This window comes from Danio rerio, chromosome 5, assembly GCF_049306965.1.
Source record: "Danio rerio strain Tuebingen ecotype United States chromosome 5, GRCz12tu, whole genome shotgun sequence".
NCBI classification, from domain to species: domain Eukaryota; kingdom Metazoa; phylum Chordata; class Actinopteri; order Cypriniformes; family Danionidae; genus Danio; species Danio rerio.
In genome coordinates, this window is record NC_133180.1 from 31,108,834 (window position 1) to 31,116,150 (window position 7,317).

Below are 7,317 nucleotides of genomic sequence, written 5' to 3' on the forward strand. Positions count from 1 at the left end.
TGCTGGATTTACAGCTCAGAAACAAAGCACAACAGAAAAAGTATTGAAGGTTTTCCATGTATTATTTATTTCAGAAAAAAATTACTTGTTTATTATCTTTGTAACTACGCAACGAGCACTGAATGACTGAGTGACCCCTGCTGGCCTTATGTTGCGTTATTCACATTTAAAGCTGCAGTCAGTCAGTTTGGGCTCTTTGTCTCTCTCTCTCTCTCTGTTTGAGATCTGCAATTGCAGTGTTTTTGTGGAATTATCATGTTTGATGTTACACGTCTTGTGCATTGATAGTAGTGTTGTCACGATGCTGGAATTACTGGAAAACTACAATATCTTGATATTCAATACCATTTTCGATATCACGAGGGTAAAATAACACAACATTAAAAGTATACAATTTTAGATTAAAAAATAAGATAAATAATGATTGAATACAGGTTTGTGCCATTTTTTCAATCTTCTCCAATCTTATCTTCCTAACAGACTCACAACGTCATAAGACATTAATATTAGATTGGATTTAGGTCTTGGACAATGTTATTTTGATGTCCAATAACGACATACAATTATATTCGTTTAAGAGAGTAAAAAAATGGGTGTGGTTTACAGCAGAATATCTAATTTTGTGCTCAACAAAAAAAAGAACTTCATAACAGTTTACAACCACTTTAGTGAGTAAATGGGGAAAAATGTGTTTTATTTTAGAGCAACCTTTAGACAGCAGGAAACATCTGATGCATGTGCAGATTCTGTCTTTAAAAACTAAACACTGAAATTGTATTAAAACTGCACATCACCATCCTTGCAACATATGGCCGTATTTCCGACAGATTCAAGCTTACGTACACTTGTGTATAACGGAAAAGACCTTGATATTCCAGGTGGAGTCTCCCTACTCACTTCCTGTTCTTCCCTCCTCCGCAGAAGCAAAACAAAAATGGTGTTTTCCACTTGATGTTCAACAGCTGTGAAACTGCTGATGTGACTCACTTTCAGAGGATTTGTTACATAATTAGATTCATTTGTGGAAGCAAGATGTAGGGAACTTTAATAATGAACAAAGTTGTCATGGAACTCCAAAGCAAACATTTACACTTTGTCTCTTAGTCAACATACAACTGAGTGATCCATCATAAAGACTGATTGGTAACAATCCCAAAAAAACATGGGAAAGCCATGAATCAGAGGAAAACAACTGTCTGGTGGAAGAAGAGAAAGAAAGGCTCTTTTTCCACGGTTGTTTCCAGTGAGTAAGACAGATGTCAAAGGAGTCCAAACACATTAAAAAAAATGAACACAAACAAATCTGAGCAGCAACCAGGCAACCACAGCTGGAAGAGGAGCGGACTCTTCCGGTGTGGGTTCCAAAGCGGGGTCTCTTCCTGTCGGATGACCCTGTGATCTAAGTACTCACTGGGAATAAACAGTCTCCAGCTGCCCCCTTCTCACCCACAGCTGAGGAAAAAATGTCAATATGCTTTATAATTTAAAGCAGTCCTCTGTTTTGAGCCTTGTTGTGGTGCCAAGTTTAAGTTATTTATTTGCTTGTTGTCCTCCAAGTCTAAAAACTCCAGTGATTTTATGTGGCAAAATGGTTATTCCACCCAGAATATATTACAAAATAAACATGTGGACCATTAACTTTATATGTCCACATTTGAGGCTGGCATGGTCAGCACATGTAGTTGGAAAGCAAGCAGGCTGCTGGATAACTTTCTGCATTTCTACGCTGGACTGCTATCTTGGAATAACACGTGATATCAAACCTAAGCATTTTGTTCTTACTCATAACTTCTCTGACGGCGGGAACATGCGGGATTAATCTCTTTAAACATTTTGCACCAGTCTAGTGACTTATTATAGCATCAGAAAAGCAACAAGGCGTCAGAAAGATTGACCACAGATCTCACCCCAGAAAACAGGCACAGTGCTTGCGTGGCAGAACTGGCTGAGATCAGAACTCTGTTTATATCAGAGCGTGTTTGTGAGAGAGTGAGAAGAAAGACTGGGTTTGTCTCACTGGCACAGTAGTATGAGGAAAATCTCTTTAGAGGATCCAAGAGGGAGTACAAAGTTCTTGAATTCTCTTTTGTTTTGTTTTCACCAGCAACCATTAGACTTAAAATATCTACATTCAACCATTTCCTGTCTTGCCTATTTCTGTCAAATATTTCACTCTTTCTTGCACAAGCAGACTGATATGTCAAAACTGAGTGTGACATCCACATCCTCCATTACACCTGCCCTCATACCACTCATTAAAGTGAATGGCATGAATAAATTCAAATGTAACTTGATCTGTCCTATGTTAAACAAAAGCACTACGTTAAAACATCACAGCTCAATCTTAAAATCAAAACAAAAGATTTTTTTCTGTTAAATAACACTGACAACAGTGAATATATGATAATTGGTTTCAAATTAGTTCACATGGAAAGAACCTATATGAGGATATACGGGTATATATGAAACCTATATGCAGTATACAGTAGAAGTCAGAATTATTAGCCCCCTTTGATTTTTTTCTTTTTTAAAAATTTCCCAAATGATGTTTAACAGAGCAAGGAACTTTTCAAAGTATGTCTGATAATATTTTTTCTTCTGGAGAAAGTCTTATTTGTTTTATTTCAGCAAGAATAAAAGCAGTTTTTAATTTTTAAACACCATTTTCAGGACAAAATTATTAGCCCCCTTAAGCTATTTTATTTTAACATATATTATGAGCTATAATATCCTGTCTTGTATATCTTGTAAATAATATTTTAAACTGTGCAATTCTTGAATATTCTGTGAACAATAGTTTAATGTAAACAATAATTTAGGGAAAGTAACTGAAAATATTTACTTGAAAAAATTTGATTGATTGGAGATTCTGAATGTCAATTTCGAATTATTTTGGATTAATCACCCAGCTTACTTCAGATATATTGTTGGCTTTCTTTAAAATGTAAGTTTGCAGACATAAATGTTCAGGTTCAGTCCTATTTAAGAGCCAGAAACTAGATAAAGCTTTATGATGCTTTACCGTTTTGCTCCAAATAAGACAAGCCCATATTAAAATTGTGAATTTTGAAGATGTCATGTTTAATAAAATGTATGCAAGTAAAAAAAGACAATAAATTTGGGTGTGATTTTGTGAAGATTACGTTGTAAAACTAAATGTTTTTTTCCTCATAAATTCTATTGCATTCTATTGCAGTATTTATAAAAGTCATGGTCACCTTTGGTGTGCACCTGATGACATATGACTAACAGTTAAATATCAGTTATGTTCTTAGATTACAGACACATTTAGAAATTTCATAAATTAATGTGTAACTGATCTAATAATTTTCAAAATATCAGAATCTGTGTCTTTGTTGCCGCTTTTTTAGTTTCTAGGAAAAATAAGGTTTCTTGGCATTATAGTACGTCACTTAATCCATGTATTGAAACTAGTCCTTCCAGCATATGTGATTATATTAAATTTGACTGAACTGTTTTTTTTAAAGTTATAATGCTGATTGCTTCAAGTTCACTCCCATGTATAAGGGTGAGAAAATTGGATATTTATTTGCAGTCGTATATTAGCATTTCATCACGTGGTCTTTAAAAGTCCTCAAAGTAACGGAGATGTGAACTATGAGGATTGAATGAACAAATTTTTGGATCACTGCAGGACAAAAACATAGTCTGAATTTATAGTTCAGACACCTAACCTCAGCTGTTGGCTAATATATGTGGGTCGTCTATAACTGAAGTGTTGTTTTCACATAACACTATGCAACACCTGGAACTGGATCTGGTTAAGTCTTTTGATTTTTTGCCATAGATCGGTCAGTGAAAGGGCTGTGGGTGTGCCGTCTAGATCTGGAGAGACCCAGACTGACTGAACGAAGTTGTGAGCTTTAGGAGAAAAGCTTGAGCCATCATGCCATGGTCACTAAATACTGTCAGCCTCAATTCCTGGTGTTTAATTCCTTCTTTTTGTTTCTCCTTTATTTTTTTCTATCCTCTCCCTCTTTCTTTTTTAATCCCCAACATGCTTGATGTGAAATTTTATAAACTGCAGAAATAAAACTTTACATAGTGCAAAACAATAATTGGCCCTTCATTGTCTGCTATATGCAGTGTCAACTATCTGCATGTTCTCCACCTCCACCTTAACTCTACTCCCCTAAAACATATATAACAGATGGGACAACACTGCTTAAGTCACACTCTTGTAGACTTCTTTGAAGATGCTGTTTGACTGCAGAACAACAAACATGTTCTCAAAGGATTCAGCCTGAAATGAGTCTCCTAGATTGGGTTCTGAAATTTTCTACCATTTGGTGCAGAGACCGGAGTCACAAATTTCCTACAATACACATACACTATCTGACAAAAGTCTTGTCACATATCTAAGTTTAAGGAACAACAAATAATAACTTGAATTGTAGTTGATTATTTGATATCAGAAGTGGCTTATATGGAAGGCAAACACTTCTACATTATCCTTTTTTAGACCAAAATAAAATATGGTCATGCCTTTATTTTTAATAATTTCATTAGAGCAGTAAGGTCTGACTTTGCTTAGACAAGAGTCTTGTCACTTAACAGAAATAATGTACAGTATACAATATAAAGTCATGGTGCAGTGGAAAAGAATTAATATTGTGTATGAGGACTGTTCAAGGACTGTATCTATACATCTCTACAATAACTCTAATATCATATTAATAAAGTCGTCTGGAATGGCAAAGAAAGCATTCTTGCAGGACTCCCAGAGTTTATCAAGATTGTTTGGATTCATCTTTAATGCCTCCTCCTTCATCTTACCCCAGACATGCTCAATAATGTTTATGTCTGGTGAATGGGCTGGCCAATACTAGAGCACCTTGAACTGCTTTGCTTTCAGGAACTTTGATGTGGAGGCTGAAGTATAAGAAGGAGCGCTATCCCGCTGAAGAATTTGCCCTCTCCTGTGGTTTGTAATGTAATGAGCAGCACAAATGTCTTGATAACTCAGGCTGTTGATGTTGCCATCCACTCTGCAGATCTCTCGCATGCCCCCATAATAATTGTAACCCAAACCATGATTTTTCCTTCACCAAACTTGACTGATTTCTGTGAGAACCTTGGGTCCATGTGCAGTGTTTGTGATGATTGGGATGCAGTTCAACAGATGATTCATCTAAAAAATCTACCTCCTGCCACTTTTCAACTATCAACTAGAAGTTATTAATTGTTGCTCTTACAACTGGAATCGACAACAAGACTTTTGTCAGGTAGTGTATGTATACTTCCTGCAAGTATCTAACTCAATAGCTCTCTAATGTTTTTCACACAATTTTTTGTGTGAAAGTTATTTTTTTTCAGTCTCATTTTGTGTCATTTTATTCCAGCAAAGCAGAGGATTAAACAAGGGAAAAGCTGGTGCACAGTTTCACAGTCTGGCCTAATCTCTTGCACTTGCAACTGCTCAGACAGCTCTGCTATGCTTGAGCTGTAAACAAAGTTGTCCTGATTCTTTATACAGCAAAACAAATCAATATGTCAAAGAGCCAATGGTGCTATTGACACAAATTCAATTTTTGCATCGCACTGATCAATGTAAACATGCGCTAGAAGAGCCTGTCTTTGGTTAAGTTAAGAGTAGATTCACTTTTTAAAAAAATCAAATAATGTTAATGAATTTTTATTTGTAAATGAAAAAAAATAACTAATTATTTGTGAATCACCCCTAATACGTATTAATATTGAAAACAATCCTGTTGTTTCTCAATGAATCAGTAAAATTATTGATTTAAGGATTCACTCGGTCAGAGGCTGCATCTGAACCACAGATAACACCCGTATGTCTCCAATATGTCTTTTAAACAGCACTTCATCTGGAAAGCATCTGCTATACAAAGATCTGACAAACATCTTTAAAAAAGTCTGTTCCTAAATCAAAAACACAATGCTTTTCTAAATGTCTATTTAAGATCTCACAGGAAATGTCTCATGGGGAGATTTTGCACCAGAGGAACTAGAACTGCAGGCGAAAGTTCTCACTTTTTTACACCACAGGAATGATTTTAATTCTAGGAAAGACAGATGAGGAAACTACATTAGCTTGTTATCCACACAGTATTTCTTTGGTTGTTATGTAACTTCATTTTTTAAATACATCATTGTTCAATCACAGTTACAAAGATCAATTGTTTATCACTCATGGAACTAAATAAAATGTCAATAGGACAAACGCTACAATCTGAAATTTTATTTCTGTTCTTCCTGACAGCCTGTCTGGAACTTTAGCCAGTTAATTAAATGCATGGACCAGATCTACTAGTATGTCACAAGTATTAATGCTCATTCTATCACTGTTGCAGGTGTCGTAGTATGCAGGTGTCACACAGAAGAGCCATTGAATGTGTTTCCACATCTCAGCACCAGGTTAATTGCACAGCCATTTGACTGACAGGTGAAGAATGTTTCTCCACAGCACCTGTTAGTGAAAGTTAATGAAAGTTGCAGTGGTGGTACAAAAATGTGTCAGCAGACCCACTATAGCCCTCCCATACACAGGCCTCTCATACACTGGTGTGCAGTGCTGTCTCCGCTGGTACAATGGTCTCATTGTCCATTCTTTAGGTCAGGGCTATTATTCCCATGCTTGTCCATTGCAGCCCTTTTTCACTCGCACTCATATTTAATATAGTAAGACTAGAGTTCTGCATTTAGCCACACCACAAGCAAAACAAAATTCATTCGAATATGAGGTCATTCACCATAATGTCTGGAGATATTTAAACACACTTCCCTATTATGTGGTAAAGTCATGAAATCATTTAATAAATGTCCATTTTCTTTAGAAATCTCTGTTTACCATTAAGATTAATAAACTGCATTTCTAAGATTGCAAAACTTGTAAATGTAAATCTTACATTAAAATTGTCTTTTTTTTATGTCTTTGTTTTTTTCTGATATTAGAATCCCCGTCTGTTTCTTTTTTTTTTTTTTTTTTACCTCCATAGATATGTTCCTGCCTCACAGATCAGTACCAACAGTTTTACCATTGTCCTGGGTGTGTATATCTTTAAACGCACCCAGAAACGTCATATTCACAAACTCAGCTGTCAGTCAAAACCTTACCTATGATTGTAGCAGTGAGAGTCCCATGTGTAATCCTGAGAGCTGGAGATCTGCTTCTAACTCATGCTCCCTTCTAGACACTTTAAACTCTGCTGAGCACCAGACCAGGATGGACAAATCATTCAGAACTAAGGATGAGAAAAATATCCTTCCTCACTCTCTCTGTCCTGCTCTGTTCCTCCACCTACATGTTCACTCTCTCTCTCTCTCCACCCCTTT

The 7,317-nt window shown here is 36.0% G+C and overlaps 1 protein-coding gene across 17 annotated transcripts in view; it reads right to left on the bottom strand.

The window, feature by feature from the left end:
• The window catches only part of phldb1a (pleckstrin homology-like domain, family B, member 1a), a 73,594-nt gene extending 66,277 nt beyond the window's left edge, over positions 1–7,317 (bottom strand). For all 17 annotated transcript variants that reach the window (XM_073952263.1, XM_073952262.1, XM_073952249.1 and 14 more), the window contains exon 1: positions 7,099–7,317. The gene's annotated coding sequence lies outside the window, so the exon portion shown is untranslated. The remainder of the gene's footprint in view (positions 1–7,098) is intronic.